Source organism: Pongo abelii, chromosome 14, assembly GCF_028885655.2.
Source record: "Pongo abelii isolate AG06213 chromosome 14, NHGRI_mPonAbe1-v2.0_pri, whole genome shotgun sequence".
Lineage (NCBI taxonomy): Eukaryota > Metazoa > Chordata > Mammalia > Primates > Hominidae > Pongo > Pongo abelii.
In genome coordinates this window covers 39,044,178-39,062,344 of record NC_071999.2, presented here as the reverse complement: position 1 = coordinate 39,062,344, position 18,167 = coordinate 39,044,178, and the positions used below count along the sequence as shown (strand labels likewise).

Below are 18,167 nucleotides of genomic sequence, written 5' to 3'. Positions count from 1 at the left end.
AAAGACGAGGCTTCAGAGAAAATGGTACATTTCACTTAAGCAGAATAGTCGAAGGGAGAATTATGTGAAGATGTGTGAGTTGAAATGGTGGGTTTACAACAGAATAGAAAGACTTGTTATAAAAGGGTGAACCAGGGAGGAAGCATCAAGTTGGAAAATGAGATTACTAGAGGGGGTAAACAATTGAAGGTGGTGCATTTTATGCACTGGATGAGAATAATAGCAGTGGAGAGAAGGGAGGCAGTGGGCTTGGGACTAGATATGAATCACTGATGTAAACTGTGGTGTTAAATAGCAATGGAGATTAATCTGTATGTGATGGGAAAGTCATGGGCCACCTTTGAGGAGAGGTCTGATCAAAATTGCCTTTTAGAAAATCCATTCTAAGAGCAGAGGTGGGTAGAGGAGTCAAGAGGCTGGACGACAGAGTTTTCCTTGCCTGAGGTGTTACATTTGCATAAAACCTACAAATTCAATGGTAGGAAATGAAGCCTTTCTTCCTCTGGGTTTCCAAAGCTCTTGTTTCTGCACTTAACCAAATTTTCTTAACACTTTTTCTGTTTTCTTGTTTGCCTTCCCCTACACCGAGAGCTCTTTCTGAGCATGTGTTATCTTTCCATTCTTATATCCCTAGGGCGCAGTCTGGGGATTTGAAGGCATTCAGCAAATGTTGTTCAACGAAGAAATGAATAAGAAGCTGTCAGAATATTTAAGACATATGGTGCATAGGCCTCCCACCAAAGAAGTGACAGCAGGAATGGAGAGAAAGAAGGACATCGGAGATATTTAAAAGAAACAATCATCAGGACATGGCGGCTGGATGAAGAAATGACAAGACTCAGCAACAATTACAGTATCCAGCCAGAAAGGTCCAGTGGCACATTGGTACAACTGAGGACACTAGGAAATGTAGATGTGTAGGTAGATTCCCCATTTCCCCCTTTTTTTTGAGATGGAGTTTTGCTCTGTCACCCAGGCTGCAGTGCAGTGGCACAATCTCGGCTCATTGCAACCTCCGCCTCCTGGGTTCAGGCGATTCTCCTGCCTCAGCCTCCTGAATAGCTGGGATTACAGGCACATGTCACCACACCTGGCTAATTTTTTATTCTAGTAGAGACAGGATTTCACCATGTTGGCCAGGCTGGTCTTGAACTCCTGACCACTAGTGATCCACCCACCTGGCCTCCCAAAGTGCTGGGATTATAGGCAGAGCCACCACATCTGGCCTTTCCCACCCCCTCTTATTTCACCAATTGATAGTTCTTGGGGCCTGGGAGCGGAGTGGAAGATAGGTGAGGTGGATGGGACAGGGAGAGCAAGGTATGATGTCCTATTCTAAAATATAAAACAATAATAATGCAAATCCAAAGGTAGCCAGTCAACCACGTACTCAAGAATTAAAGATAAGACTTCAGATACAGATTTATAATTAAAACTACACTAAGCTATTGATTATCTGGCAATACTTTTAAGGATGCCTCTAATTCAAAGGCCTATGATATTTGACAAAAAGCCTATATGATATGCAAGAATTATATTTTCTCAATATGAATCATCACATTTAGAAAACCTTCAGAAAGCATATGTACATAGGATCTTACGTGTAAGTGAATGAGAATTTTATAAATAAATTTTCTAAGGGAATTAAGACAATACAATTGTCTGTATCTGACATAAAGCAGAGACAAAGGCAAAGATTGTAACTATGGATGAGGTGAACTGAGTATCAAAACATTCTAAGATAACATAAAATTAATGACATTTATTAAATGATCAATACCAGTATAATAAATATCCTGGCAATAATAAAACTGATAGCCCATAATAAAGAGAAAAATGTATTCGAATAGTCTTCCAAGAAGACAAAAATATAAATACATGGAGTTTTGTGTTTTTTTTTTTTTTTTTAGAGAGGTGGAGTCTCGTTCTGTTACCCCGACTGGAGTGCAGCGGTGTGATCTTGGCTCACTGCAAGCTCTGCCTCCCGGGTTCACGCCATTCTCCTGCCTTAGCCTCCAGAGTAGCTGGAACTACAGGTGCCTGCCACCACGCCTGGCTAACTTTTTTGTATTTTTAGTAGGGACAGGGTTTCACCGTGTTAGCCGGGATGGTCTCGGTCTCTTGACCTCATGATCCACCCACCTCGGCCTCCCAAAGTGCTGGGATTATAGGCGTGAGCCACCATGCCTGGCTGGAGATATTTTTTACTAGAAATTATTTTGTTCTATCAATTACTTTGAAGATAGACTAAGCACTTATGAATTAGATGAAATTAGCAAAGGTTGCAACAATATTAGGCATGAACTGGTGATAATGCTGAGCCCATTTCAACCAGAAATAGATGAATTTAGTTTTGCTCAAAAGAAAGGTGATCAGCCCAGCCAGGCACTGACCTCAGTAAGCCATTTCTAAACAGAGGAAGCTCTAACTTCCTCATTTTTCCAAAAATGATGCATCACGGGAAGTCAAGCCTAGGTATTTCCAGGGTTCTCACTCCAGCTGTCTATTCAAACACAGCCTGAGCCACCTGTTGCTACCCACAAACCTCCTCAACCAAGGACAGTGGGGATCTAGGACCTTGTCTTTTGCATTGTGCTTGGTGTCTAAGGAAGGTTGAGACTGCTTAAGAATAGGAATTTCACTCTTGCAATGGAGCTAAGTGTCAAGGTCTGGGAAAGAATGCTGCTACCAAGGGTGGCTCTGCAGGCTTTTGTTTTGTCCCGCAGCTTGGTTCCAGACACCAACTCTTTCTCCTTCAGTCATCCTAGGGTGACTAATGTCTATCAGATGCCTCAATGTATCTTTATATTGAACCTAAATCTTCTTGGGTTAACTTATGAAGAATGGAGAGAAATGACTTGGGGAAGAATGAGTATAACAAGTGAGCATGTATAGAACCCAAAAGATCTGAATATGAAGGACTTTTGGGAAATAAATCCCTCTTTTTCATTTTATTGCTGTAAACAGTGTCAAGCTTGCTTTCCAACTACTGTGTCACATAAATGCCAACTCATTTTCATGTACTTTCTGAAAGAGATAACAGAAACAGCAAAACAACAAATATGATTATAAAAATGGCTTTGAAATAATTAAATGTGTATCAATTTATTTTCCCTGTACCAATTAATGTAAATGTGTAGAAAGAAAATTGTATCATGTTTATACATCACTTCTGGTAAGAATATTGGGTCAAAAGTAATTGAGTCTTATTTCAAACATGTACTAGAACACACAAGACATCCATGGGCTTCACCAGCCACAGTTTGTCTATTCTGGTCAAGTTTGCTTCTGAAACTCTGGTTCCCTAAGGAGAGAAGGCTTGCTTAAGGCTGAGCTAGTTCTCCCAGAGGGAGCAGCCAAAATGGAAAACTTCACATCAGCAGTCCAAATAGCAATTCAACCTCCCATGAAGAATAATATTTTTATTCAGCAGATTCAATCAAAGCAGTAATCCCAAAATTCTTCATGCATTTCTTGGGCTTTTCAATAAAAGAGAGGTTATAGTTAGGACACAGATTTAACTATGGAGGAAGAGAAGCTACTATTAATTTTACCTGCCAAAAAATCAATAACTAATATTTTAACCTTTCTATCTCTTTCTTTCTCACTTACTCTTTGGCTTAAGAAATAAAGTCTGTGTATATTCTTTTCTATGATTTATGGGCTGGTTTGAGACATTAGGAAAGTAAGTCAGTAGCCCCTTTAGAAAATCCTGGTGGGAAAATTTTCTGATCCAGGAGTCAATCAGAACTCATACTTCCAGCAAGGACTTCTCTTTTTTATCTTCAAATCCTATATTCTGGTGACTATTACCTACAATTACCAGGAAACTCATTGCAATTGGAAAGTAAGTTCTCAGATTTCAAGACATTTACAGTATTCTGTTGGGACATCAGCTTCTCCAACAGAATGTATTTGCTGATGTATATAAATAAGACCTCAAAGCTCTATTGAAATGGAAGAGTTCCCTGACCCCCCTTTCAGGGTGTGCAACAGGGGTGTGGCTTGTCTCTTCGGCTGCCACTGCTGCTCATACCCCTTACGGGAAGAGGAGCACACAGACAGGCAAGTGCAGGAGCCAGGGTGAGCACTTTTGGGCTCCAGCCCCAGAATAGCATCTAGGGGTGGGTGTCTGCAATTCCCAAAGCCCCAGTGGGCATGCTCCAGTGCTCTTTTAGCTCTGCCATCTATAGACAGCCTGAGTGTTAATCAGCTCAGTGCTCTCTTAGTACCGAGTTCTTGTCTGGTATCTGGCAACCAGGAAGAATCAGGTCACACATGGACTTGAAGGATAGTGAATGCAGAGGTTTCATTGAGTGACAGAGGTGGCTCTCAGTGGGATGGATAGGACGCTGGAAAGGGAATGGGGTGGGAAGATTATTTTCCCCTGGAGTTTGGCCATCCAGCAGCCGGTCTCCTCTCCAACCATCCCCAGCTGAACTCCTCTTGATGTCAGACTCTCCTCTCTGTTTGTGCCATGCCATTCTGCTGCTCTTTTGCCCTTCTGTTCATCTGCTCATGGAGCCTGGGGTTTGTGGTTTATATGGGTACAGGATAAAGGGTGTGGTGGGCCAAAAGGCAACTTTTGGGTGCGAAAACAGGAATACTTGCTCCCATTTAGTGTTGCAGGTTTCCAAGCTTGAGGGTGGGGCTTTTGCCAGGGAACCGCCCTCTTCTACCCAGTATTTCCCTGTCTCCCGTTTGTATCACTATGTTTGTTATTTCTGATGACAGACAATAGGAAAGAACAATAGGAAAAGGGATGGATGGATCCAAGGAATATTCCCACTGAGACTAGCAATCTTAGAATTTGGGCTTAGAGAACAGCAGCATCACACCCCTTTTGCCTTCACTTTGACTATCTAAGGTTTTAAAGGCTATTTCTTGAAGCAATGTCAACATTAAGAAACTCCATTTACTTCTTCTCACTAAGAATCTTACAAGTGGTAATAAAATTGTCTTTATTTCATTTAAGATCGGTCAAGTTTTTATTACATTTAGAAAAATTGCCATCCAGCTGTTTGGAGACCAAAAACATATCAATGGTAATGACAGGCAAAGTCAGATGGAGCCAGCTTAGGAGACCAGACCTTCATATCCAGTTACTGGATGCCAGTCTATTTTTGTGGTAGAATCTCAATGTCAGAATGTTTTCTGCATCTTAATCTGTTTCTGGCCCAGGCTAAGGTCATAGAGAGCTCCCTTCATTTCTATTTCTTCAAGCCAAGCTTCTTCTAAATGAAAAACTTTCCTCCCCTTCTTCCATATGTCTAGGGAGCTCATACGCTTGCATTTTTGTTTGATCTTCAGTTTCCCTAAACCCACAGTCAGTATTTCTCTTTTAGAGTAGGCAGAGAGGTGCCTCATATTTGCTTATGAATAATTTGTCTCCTATCTAGATGCCCAGAAGTACTAAATGATTTTCACAGTATAGCACCACAAAGGATGACATAGATACATGCACCTCTATGCATGTATATGCATAGACCATCTCTAGAAGGATACACAAGAAATGAATAAAAAGAGGTTTATCTGGGGAGAGTAAATGAGGGCATCAGGATAACTGGCTAGGAGGAAGACTTACTTTACACTGTCTTCTCTTTTGTGATGTTTGAATCTTTTTACAAGGTATTGTATTATTCAAATAAAAAATGGATTTGTTTAAAGAAAAAGCTAATATATAGAGAAAATATATGGTATGGAACAGTACACTTAGTATGGTCCCATTTGGATAAACAAAAGGGTCTGAGCATATACATGGAAAATTTCTAGAAGGATACATAAGAGTTAATATTGGTTAACTCTAATGAAGGGGCATGGATTCTGGAATAGGTAAGAGACACTTCTTATCCATAATATTTTTAATTACAAAGGAAAATGTAAATATAACATATGAAAAGGGGGTGGACTAAGAAAAAGAGAGACATGATATCTAATCTAACTATTTCTAAAGGATCATGTGTTCTTGAACTAAGTGAGATACTATCATTTCAATAACCAAGGCTGCCCCTAAACACGCAAGTGTGCACACACACACACACACAGAGCCATACACAAAGATCACCAGCTTTACTGAACATGACTTTACATTTTATCAGTAAAAATGAGTTATGCAAGTAACATGCTTAGTTTTTCACAAAACTACGTCATTTTTCTAACTCTTGTGTCATTAATGACACGTCAAACACAATCTGCTGCCATTGTCAAGATTGCATGAAAGAAACATAATTTTAGTTTCTAATACCTGTACTGATAATTTATGCAGCATCTTTCCTTTTAAGACACCCATGAAGTTTGATTAAAACAGAGACACATCTATCTATAGGCCTGAATTTAGAGAGTTACCTGGAGAAATTAGGTTTGAAAAAAGGAAAAGAAAAAAAAAAAGAAATATATCCCCACCACTCTGCTCTCTCCTCATGGGAACTTGAGTATAGGAATGACTATTGGGAAAGTACTCTGCTCTATTGCCCTGTCCCTATGTTCTTCACAGCAGAATCACCCTTGTTCCCAAGAGCATGTCAGACTTCACTAAATAATGAATTCAGGAATTCCAATGTTTGTGTGAGTGTGTATGTGGCAGTTAGGGGGATTCTTCATATCACATTTACTTTGTGTTTTATAAAAAATAATAAGAAAAGTAATGTTTCTTATCATATAGCCATGAACAACCCACAGCACAATAATCAATTAAGCCTTTAAAATGCAGATTTTTGTTATACCACCCTACCCTCAAAACATACTAAGTCACTGCCCTGGAAGAAGAGCCTCATATCTATATTTAAAACAAATTACTCAGGCAATACTCACATGTATAATTATTTGAGATTCATGGATCTAAGAAACAAAGGCAATAATAATATTATGACTGACATTGATTGAATGCTTTCTATTTTTCAGTGACTGTTACCACCATCCTGCAAACCACCCTCATCACTCACTAGGATCATTGCCTCAGGCTGTCACTTGGTGTCCCTTATTTTACTTTTATTTTCCCACCTCCATCCCCACAGCAGCCAGACCCTTTTCAGAGACAAATACTCTTCTGTGACTCCACTCCTTCAGGTCTTCTAATGACTTCTAATCTCGTTAAAAATAAATTAAGAATCTCATCCAAACATTTTCCCATGACCTTCAAGACCCCACATGAATCAGCCTTTCTAAGTTCTTGAACTTCTTTCACCCTCTGCCTCTCCCCTGCTTCTTCAGCAACTCTGGTTTTCATCCTGACCCTTGGACACATCAAGGACACTCTCACCTCCAATTCTTTGCACTTACTATTTCCTCTTCCACAGAAAACTCTTCCCTGAGTTATACATCAGGCTTACTTTTCCAATTAAATTGGCATTCATTTAAGAGAGAAACAAATATTTCCTCTATAAGGAGGCCTTCTGTGGCAAGCAGCCTCTAGGATTGTGTCTACAGAGTCCCGCTTCTTGGTATTCATAATTCCCTCTCCTGGAATAATTTGCTTTTAACCAATAGCAGCTAGCAACACTGGGGTGTTGTCACATAAATAATTTGATTGTAAAGATTGTTACTTCTGCCTTGGTGGCAGGGTGTCTCTCTTGCAAGCTTTGATGAGATAAGCTGCCATGTTGGAGAGGCCCATGTGGCAAGAAGCAGAATGCAGCCTCCGGCCAACAGTCAGCACAGGCCTGAGGCCCTCAGTCTAACAGCTCTCAAGGTATCAGATCTAGTCAACCACCACATAAGGGAGCTTGTAAGTGGAGCTTTCCCCAGTCGGCCTTCAGATAAGACCTCAGCCCTTGCCAACTCCTTGATTGCAACCTTATGAGACATCCTGAAGCTAATCATTGTCCAGATTCTTGATCCACAGGAACTGTGAGATAATTAATATATATTTTTTAAGCTAATAATTTCTGGGGTAATTTTTTACTCAGCCATTGATAGCTGACACAGCCTCCTTACCTGCCATTTATAAAATATCACCTCGCCATTCATCCTGTCTCCTGGCCCTGCTTTTTTTCTTCCTAGTCCATATCACCATCTGACATTATGTATGTGTATATATATACTTTGTCTGTCTTCACTTACTGGACTTTTACCCCCTTTTGTTCATTGTTGTATGTCCATGGCCTAGAAGCAGTCTTGGCACATTGTAAATTCTCAGTAAGTATTTACTGAATTAGTGAATTCGTCATTGAATTTTTTGAACCAATGCATTATATATGTGCATTACTATCTATTTTTTTATGAGGAAACAGAGATGTAGAGATCTTAAGAACATGTCAGATCACAACTAATAAGTGGTTGAGACAGGATTTGAATCCAGTCTGTCTGACTCTTTTTCCATTTATAACAACGTTTCTTAACTGGGGGTTTCTTAAACAGGAGGTTCACAAGTCTCTAAGGATTTCAAGCTAACTCTTAGTAGTTTAAATTTGTTTAATTAAAAAAACTGTGTTGATAATCTGAAAATATAAATATATTCTGAGCCACATGGATGTCGATTATTTTACATAATCTTGCCACATTAGCGTGGAAGCTTGTGTAAGTGATCAGGTGAGCTCTATTTTACTTATGGTATCCTTCCCAATTCACAGCCTGTAGACTGTAAGTTCCAGCAGCTGATGTGAGGGCAACAGCCTCACAGAGACAGTTTAACCAGCTGCAAAGTTGCAAAAGATCAGACCCCAGCAACAAAGCCCTTGATAAAGTGGTTCTTTTCTTCTGATTGAATGAACAATGAATGACACACTAGCTCAATATGTATCAAAATAGGGTTGTAAAATGGACAAATACAACCAGTAAAATTTAGTGATGACTTGCCTAGAATTTCAAACAAATTATATCTTATCAAAACAGTTCATTGCTAAGCAGTTATCAACATCTTCTCCAGATCTATCTCTTAGCCTCTACTCTTCCAAGCGCTTGACTCCCTTCCTCCTTTGCTCTCTATCCTGGTCCCTTCTATCTCAGGGGCCAGAGTGAGTCTGTTCGTGAACAGTGTCTTCCCTAAATAGGAAACATGAAGAACTGTAAAAGAAGTCAAAGCAAGGAGTTTTAGCTAGGCACCCACTGTCCACAGCATGGAGGGAAACCACAAACCAGCCTTCCTATATGTTCTGACCCACCTGGAATGCAGGCCAGCACTGTGGGTCCTGGACTTACCACCTCTCCAAGTCTTACAAACCTGCCTGAGCACCAGTAAAGCAAAAGCAGTATTTACTATGTGTGGAATCACTCTCCAGAAGCCTTACACTGTCATTTCAGAGATGTATGGTCCCATAGGAAAGATTTTGGCCTTAATATAAAAGAAAAGCCACACCTATGAATCAGGGTGTTACATCAGGCATGCTCTGGACACTCCTTTAAATTTCTATCACACCACTTTGAGAAACAATGGACAGTAATGACCTTTTGAAAGAGCAAATTCACATTTTAAATGTCATCAAGACAGGACATTCCTTATTCCTTTAGCTTTTTAATCTACACCTAAGTAATATGGTACAGCTTTTAGGCCACTGGATCTCTGCCTCCCAGACAGGAGCAGATGGGAAACACACACATTCTATTATGCAGATAAGATGTCCTGAGTGAGAACAGTTCAATTAATATATTACTTATTTGAAATTCAAAACTGTTATTTGGATTATTTATTATCTATAGTACTATTATCTATTAATATTTGATTTGTACTTTAAAAACATATTCTACAGATTCTTTGTATTTTGATATTATAACCTTGACCCTCCAAGGTCAGGCAAGCTCAACATTTTTCTCTAACCATTTTCTTTGTTTTTTTTATTTTTTATTTTTTACAGAGAAATCACAGTGACTACCTACTAATGCCTCGCTCCATGCTAAGTGCTTAGCATGACATTCTGTTTGTCCTCACATCAGCCTGGTGAAGTCGGTATTACTATCTCTAACTAGCACAAGATCACAAGAGTGATAGAAACTGTGTGAAGCAAGGCCTTAAACTCAAGTTACCTGATTCCAAAGTCAATAATCTTGACCCCATTTTTTAATCTACTAACTCTAGTTATGCATTTTGTATTGCAGAACTCCAAGGCTTTCATTAGCATGTAAACAGAACTAAAATTATTTTACAATATTTGGGTTTGATTCTACCTCCAAATATCCTGTGATAGTATAACCAATTTGGTATGGTCTTCCATACGGGCAAAAATTTGATTTTGAAGATTTTTAAATTTTAAGATTTTTTTTAAATACAAAAATGTCACCCTTGTTTTTTTTTGTTGTTGTTGTTGTTGTTTGTTTTGTTTTGTTTTTTTAGAGACAAAGTCTCACTCTGTTGCCCAAGCTGGAGTGCAGCAGTGTGATCTTGGCTCACTGCCACCTCTACTCCCAGGTTCAAGCAATTCTCATGCCTCAGCTTCTCGATTAGCTGGAGGTAAAGGCATGAACCACCATGCCTTTACCATGCCCAGCTAATTTTTGTATTTTTAGTACAGACAGGGTCTCACCATTGAGAGGTGGAGTTGGCGGGACTTCCTGGGCCAGTTCAGGGACTTTGACAAAAGACCCCTGTGACTCAGGGTTTTGAGTTCTTAACCAATTGAGTGAAGGATTCAAAATTAACCATTCCAAGGGAGAATTGAAAAAAGAACCACTCTCAATGGACAAAAAGAAAGAAACGGGAGGGGATAACACAGGGATATAAGCCCTAGCCACCCGAGCCAGCAATGGCAGCCCTTCCAGGTCCCCTTTCACCATGTGGAAGTTTTCCTTTCACTTTGTTCGATAAACTGTGCTGCTGCTCACGCTCCTGGTCCGTGGACTCTTTCTGAGCTGTAACACTCACCGTGAAGGTCTGCAGCTTCATTCTTCGAAGTTACTGAGACCACAAACCCATCTGCAGGAAAATCTCCTGACTCACCATGTTGGTCAGGCTGGTCTTGAACTCCTGACCTCAAATGATCCACCCGCCTCGGCCTCCCAAAGTGCTGGATTATAGTCAGCCTTGTTTTCTATGTGCTTCGAATCTAAGTTATTTTGGATCATTTTTCCAGTCAAAAACAGAGAAAAGCCGTCTCTACTTTAAGTACTCACTTATAATTTCCATCTTCAATTACTGACCATCCAAATCTTGACAAAAACCTCCTGAAGAAAATCGAGATTTCTGATGACTTTACTAATAATGATTTCCCCTGTTTCTAAGCTCTGTCCATAATTATAATTAGTCAGAGCATCTAAAAACTTTAGCCTGGATTATATTATTTTGTGCCTTACAGAACTACTTTTCCAGATGTACAATTGACTATTAAGTCTTTAAATATGTTAGAAAATATGTTATTTATGCCTGATCATTATTATATTATTTATACATTCACTTATTAATCAATATCTCTTCTGGACACTATGTTTATTACTAAGGATATGAAGACAAAAAGAAAGTACACATAATCCTTGATCTCCATGATTTAATAAAGCAACTGGAAATAAAAAGGGATAAAATAAAATAATTGTAACAAGAAATTGTGAACTTAAAATTATGTCACAAGAAACAGTTGATCTTTCCTGATAAATTGATACTCTTTCTTCTATTAAATAATAAAAGCTGTTAAAGTCATCATGAACTCTTTTTGTCCTACCTCTTTATCTGACAACCACATTTTGTGCTCAGGTGCATCAATTTCTCTTTACTTGGATATTCTTATACAAATATTTATAATTTTAACACATCTTTCTCTTTATTTTTATTTTTTTCTTGAGACAAAGTCTTGCTCTGTCACCTAAGCTGGAGTACCATGGCGCGATCTTGGCTCACTGCAACCTGAGGCTGATTCTCCTGCCTCAGGCTCCCGAGTAACTGGGATTACAGGTGCCCACCACCATACCCAGCTAATTTTTGTATTTTTAGTCGAGATGGGGTTTCACTATGTTGGCCAGGCTGGTCTCGAACTCTTGACCTCAGGTGATCCACCCGCCTCGGCCTCCCAAAGTGCTGAGATTACAGGCGTGAGCTTCCCAAAGTGCTGGGATCACAGGTATGAGCCACCAAGCCCGGCCACATCCTTCTCTTCAATATCTTGACTCTTGTTCTTTTACCCTTATTTCAATTGTTTTACAGCTTTTGGTGGCTACTTTTCAAACAATTCTTCTCCCTGCCAGTCCCCCAACACTCAGAGACTTGGCTGAAGTCCCTATGTGTTCAGCCAAAGCTACAAAATGATTTTAGAACCAAAGTGGCCCAGGACAGGAGCAGATAGAGCAGATCTCAGCCTGTCCTTGGCAACCAGTCTCTGCTGTGGGAACAGAGTGGCCATGACCCTGTTCATGTACGATGGGGTCTCACTGGAGCTGAGGGGCCAAGTTCTTGCTGCCTCACTGTTTTTTTTCTTTTTTTTATTGGGCCTTTCATCACCATTCTAAAAAGATTTACTCTAGAAATATCTGAAAAAGATATAATTACGAGAATAAAATGTTTCCTTGTAGAAATATTCTGCCTTTTCAAATGTGCAACACATTTATACCCAGCTCCTCCATAAAACTGCTCCAAAATTGACCCAATATTCATCAAAAATCCATCTAAGAAGTACTTAGATTTAGTTTCTTGGAGTTCATTCCCCTTCTCCTGGTGGTTTTTCTTGTCCCATGGGATCTAAATGTTCAGGTTGTTGCCCTGGGTTTGCCATTACTTTGCTGTGTGGAAGATACACGTAGAGAGAGTTTTCACTTATAAGAGAAAAACGCCCCAGCTGGGTCCGAAATGGAATTTCAGGGTCTTGCTGTTTTCTGATCTTATGCGCTAGATGTCTATTTTCACTACAGCATTAATTTTGGACTGAGGCAGCAAAGAGAAAGCTTTTTTTTTGCCAGGTTGTTTGTTTCTTTTTAAGTCCTGGGGCTTATAGGAAGGAGACAGGAAAGAATTAGAGGAAGACTAAGAGTGGCTTTTATGAAAGACTTTGGAGTCTGAGGCCTGAGGGTACAAGAATAGTTGCCTCAGAGGTCCTGCAGTCTGACTATAGGTCAGGCCAGTCTGAGGACTCTCAGGAGTAGAAAAAGCTGTGCTTGGACGAGGATGGGAGAGAACAGCCCCAAGACCATCCCCTCCTGTAGCAATGACCATGAAGACAGGCCTTCATCAACAGGCCTCTGTATCCTAGTCACAGAAAGCACAGGCTTTGCCATTAGAAAAACTCTACTGGTGAGTCCAGGCTCCACTCCACTCTACTTTAGTGGAGTGGCCAATTGCATAACAACTCCAGGCTTTCTGTTCTCTCACATATACAACAAGGAGAATAATGGCTCCTGTGTCATAAGCTCAGTATGAAGATTAACTGAGATAGTGCTTGTTAAGCTTTGATCACAATATCTGATGCAAAGCAAGTACTTAATAATTATTAACTATGAGAAACAGAAATGCAAAAAAGAAAATGAAGCAGAGCAGGAGATCCAGGAAGACTAGACCCTGCTATGAGTAGCTTTTAGAGAAAAGGAAACTTCCAGGTGACAGAAAGTGCTAAAGTCCCCTGTCAGGGGTTTAACAAGAAGCCACACTTATTAACACTAATATCAATACTACTGTTACTTCATATGTACTCTCATGGAACTTGTGGATATTTGGGTTGCTTAAGATCATATGAAAAGTTACTTTTCTATGTTTAAAAGAATTTAATATGGCTGATTTTAATTGGATCAAATAATTGGTTGATTCCATTTATATATCCTCTAATTAGTATGAACTTTTATGCCTCATCTTGACAATTGCGAGTCTCCTTAGATGTGTTGGTCCCTTAAGTGACCCTTTTCTTGTAGTTGGACCCTCTGTACAACTGTCCTGATGCACTCTTTTAGGGAATATGTATCTACCAGCCTGGCTTTGAATTGTGACACAGAAAGTTCCCACCTTTCAACTCTCCCTGGAGGTTGCATGATAGCCTTTTTTTTTACTTTCAGTATCCTACTGGCTATATCTTTGGGAAAATAAAATAAAATCTAAGAAAACTTTAAACCTTCTTATAGCAACAAGCTTTAGCCTACAGCTCCCAATTTTCTAAAATCTTAAGAGCTTCATATTGTCTTTATTTCTGAGGATAATTTCTTTTAAAAACTTTATACCTTCTTCAGGTTTCCAGCTTCCTCCAGGTAAAGAATGACAAATAGGGATCAGCTTACAAGTCAACCCCAATACATTGTTAATAGGTGCCAACCGAAAGAAGGGTTCTGAGGTTTTGATCTGAGTTCAGAGGCAATAGAGTGTGGGGATATGTGGAGGAACTAAATTGGGAACACAGAAGTCCAGGATGATGTCCCAGAAGCCACAAATCTACTGGGTGCTGCAGTGTGCTACACTGACCTACCTCCAGAAAAGCCCTTACCTCAAGCCATGCCCAATAATGTAGTCAGAGCATAGGAAGAACATCAACCAGCGTCAATACAGCTGACTAGTTTGTTGTTGTTTATAAGAGAATTTCAGTAGAAAGACTTCCATCTCATTGGCTTTTAGACTCCTCCAAGAAAGGTATTTTGGGGGCATTTTCTATAATATAGCAAAATTTGAGTCTTTTTTAGACCTTCTGAGGTTAACCCACAGTGGTAGCATAATGACTAACTGCATAATATACCAGCCATGTCCATGATACATTATATCAAACATGATGGAAATTTTATTAAACTCATAACAACTGTACAATAAGAGGTTGTCATGATATATGAGTATTGAGACAAATAGTGTGATACAAAAAAAAAAAACACTCTTCTTCTCTATCCTTGAAATTTTCCACACCTTGACCATAGTTTCAAGGTCTTTATGATTCTTCATGGCTGTCATTTGATATGAAAATTACCTTTTTAAAAATAAATCTTGTCCATGGTATTGCTTTAATCTCTAACTTAATGCAAAATTATGTTACTTGGTGCATGAGATTCTCTTCACATTGTCAATGAAGAGAATTCCCCAACACTTAGGTTTTTCAAGAGGTACACTGCTATTTCCACATCAGGACTTCTAGTTAAGCAAGACGATTGAACACAGTCTGTCTCCACTGCCTTTTAAATTACATTTAAAATAAAAGACATAGGAAAGAAAACCCAGGAAGACAAGGAGAATAGGAACAGAGACAGAACATACAAGAGAGAAAAACAAAATCTAAACACTGGAAGATAGATTATGAGCGGTAACTGACTTCCAATCTCAGAGAAAACTACAATCTAATTCTAAAGTGGAGGAGGCTAACGAGAAGCAAATTGATGTTCACCTGAAAGCCCTCCAAAATGCTCTGGAAATGGCAGAAATAAGTTCTTCTAAAAGGGGAGGGACAGTGTCTGAAAACAGAAGGATAAGTTGAAGGACTGGTTAAATTTTTAAAGGGAGAATTGAGCTTCACTCTTGCAATCATCCTTTCCCAATACAGCTAAAGCCTGGAAGTTCAACCTGGAGAATTTAACCTGGAAGGATGTTAGGTTGCTCACAAGAGATATAGCTGAGGGCGAAGATGAGGGGCTGTATTAAAAACAGGGAAGTTATGTGAACTTTGACATACGGAACCTTGAAACATTCAGCAACCTTCATCACTCAGCTTCCAGGAAAGGAGCAGGTGGATTTTATGTCTCCAAAGCAACAAACTAAGAAAACTGATCTGCCCATGGGAAAAGACCTACAAAAATACACAAATGAAGGCCTGAAACAAAGTAGCTGGGCCACCACCAGTCACCCTATATTGAAGCTCAGCAGTTAACAAAGCATACTCATAAATATGTTTTTATGTCTGTTTTAAATGTGATCACTAGAAAAGTCTAACGTAAAAGAACAAACTGATTTGAAACAAAGGAAAAAGGAGAACTCCAAGACAGCAAATAGAGTAGAAAAATAACTTTTTAGAACTTCAATATTCCCAGAGATGTAAGAGAAGAAATGGCATGCAGGAAGGGATGCTATTTAAAAAGGATTATTCAGACAATACAGAATCCTTAGAAGATAAAAACAGAATGCAAAAATTTAAACAACAAAACTCAATAGAAGAGTTGAAAGCCACGATTTAATAAATATTTCAGAGAGAAGAAAAACTCACAAAGAGATACAAAATACAAGGAAAAAAGGAATGCAAAATACAAGGAAAAAAGGATCAGGACTGCCAATAGTATACTAATTAAAAACACCAGAAAGAGAGAAGAGTGAAAACAGAAAGGAGGGAATGATTAAATAAAAATCTCAAGAAGATCCCTCAGAGTGGAATAACACAAATTTCCAAACTGAGTGCTCAGAATAATAAAATAAAAGTTCTTATCTTCCTAAAAGAACATGTCTTTATGAAATTTCACAACACTAAGGCAAAAGAAAAAGCAAAAAGCTCCCAGAAAGAAAAATTATGGGTAACATATAAAGAGTCATGAACAAAAATAACATTAGGAAGTATCCCAAAAACAACAGTAGAAATTAGAAAATAGTGGTGGGAGACCTTCAAAATTATGAGAAAAAATTATTTCTAACATGTAGATAACTTCAAAGAGGGCTTGTGGAGCTGCAAAACCGAGAGCTTTTAATGTATGACCAAATATTGAAGTTCTCCATAGGATGCCATAGTCACTCAGTAGTGCTATATCTTCCTAAGCAGATATAAGACTTAGCTTCTAATAATCATGACCTAATAACCCATGATTGGTAATGTAGGAAGTAAATGTCTCAAAGTTAAAAAAATATTATTTATAACATGGAAGGTTATATCTGAGAAAACTATCAATCAAACCATATTCCAAAAAGTTTAACTTTTAGGCACCTTACCTTATGGAGTTACTGGAGAATGCACTTAATGAAAATAAGGGAGGAAACCAAGAAAGCAAAAAACTGGGTTTCAGAACACAAGAAGCCTAACACAGCAGAAAGAAGGGTATTCTAGTGATGACGGCTTGTAGTAAGCCAAAGGAGCAGCCACTATCAATTGGTGCAAATGGACAGAAGGCTCCAGGAGTTGTATCTCTAAGAAAAAATAATAAAATACACACACACACAAACACACACACACCCCACAAGTGAAGGCTGTATTACCTGTTACATTGAATCTACTGAGGGGAGAGTTACATTTCTGGCAATGATAAACTACCCCTAGGGCATTAAGAACCAAAGCAAAAATTAAACGGAGTCAATTATCAACTGAAGAGAATTCAAGAAGCTTTACCTAAAAAAGGAAATATAATCATGGACGTCATGTGGCTGAGGAGTGACTAATAATTTTGTAGAATTTTTGACATAGCTATATTGGGAAGATAAGAGAATGCAATTACCTGGGGGAGGGGAAGAGAGTATATTTTTAAAAGCTAAATCCTTTCTAACCATATACAAGACCGGGGTACTGGTATTTCTTTATGTTACATTCTATAGTGCATTTGTCTTTAAAATCGTGTACATGTATTCATTGGGCAGAAATAAAACATATCTTTCAAATTGCTGTATAAGCTATCACCCAAATAATTATCTTTTACAATAACTAACCCTAGTAGTGAGCATTTTTACATTTCTAGTTACAATTTTCTTCCAGTTTTATTTAAAATTTCTGCATGAGACCAAGTGCTCATTGTTGAAATTAATTTGAAAACTGAGATAATTAACAAAGGGAAAAGACTGCTTTCTTTTTTCCCTGAAGGATAATTAAGTGCTCTGATTCTTTTATCCACTTTGCCTTTGTAAAATTCATCATAGAAAAAGTAACACCATAATATGGAAGAATAACTTCTCTTGGGAAATCTTGACTATCAGAGTTGAGTTTCAAATTCTCAGGATAGTTGCCTGAGTATTCCTCCCTAAGAGAAAGACCTGTCCCTTGACAAAGAACTTGGCACTTGAATGATAAATAAAAGCCCTCTCTTCATTAAATCCACTCTTATTTAGTAACTGAGAAGGTCAAGTAAACAAGACAGCAAGGAAAATAGGACAGGCTCCTCTAAAATCATCGGGCAAGGTGGATCTTTTTAAGGGTTTGTCCTCTAACTTATTCAATCATTCTTGGATAAGTGCTTGCCTCAATAAAGAAGCCAGCTTCTAAGTGGGAAAGGAAGGCTGAAAAGTGATTGCAGAATTATTTTTGTATAGGACACTATAACCTACACAGATAACCCATCTTATTCTTTCCATTGACCTTGACTTTTTGGTTAGCTCAAGTAATTTTTCAATAAAAGAGTTCATATAATGTAAATCTTTGTAGAAATGAAAACAAATAAATGTTTGAATTTAATTT

At 38.6% G+C, this 18,167-nt stretch overlaps 1 long non-coding RNA gene and 1 other non-coding gene across 2 annotated transcripts in view; one reads left to right on the top strand and one right to left on the bottom strand.

The window, feature by feature from the left end:
* The window catches only part of LOC134759835 (uncharacterized), a 51,323-nt gene that overhangs the window by 25,265 nt on the left and 7,891 nt on the right, over positions 1-18,167 (bottom strand). The gene's annotated exons all lie outside the window — the stretch shown is intronic.
* On the top strand, positions 16,431-16,558 carry LOC112128650 (small nucleolar RNA SNORA25). Its single transcript, XR_002911139.3, has one exon. It is a non-coding gene; the product is annotated as a small nucleolar RNA SNORA25 (small nucleolar RNA).